Below are 234 nucleotides of genomic sequence, written 5' to 3'. Positions count from 1 at the left end.
CAAAACAAGATGTATTGATACCATGACCAAGCTGGAAAATTTGCTGATCCAAATAGATATTGGAAGATGTGGTATGAATGCTAATGAGACAACTCTCCATCTAAGTAACAACTTATAAAAGTAAACTATTAAAGGTCAAGGTACAGCCTTCAACACAGAGCCTTGGCTCACACCAAACAGTAAGCTATAAAGGACCCCAAAAATTTCTAGTGTAAAACCATTCAAACGGAAAAT

This window comes from Mytilus trossulus, chromosome 11 (assembly GCF_036588685.1).
Source record: "Mytilus trossulus isolate FHL-02 chromosome 11, PNRI_Mtr1.1.1.hap1, whole genome shotgun sequence".
Classification (NCBI taxonomy): domain Eukaryota; kingdom Metazoa; phylum Mollusca; class Bivalvia; order Mytilida; family Mytilidae; genus Mytilus; species Mytilus trossulus.
The sequence above is the reverse complement of the archived record's forward strand: the minus strand, read 5'-3'. Positions refer to the sequence as shown.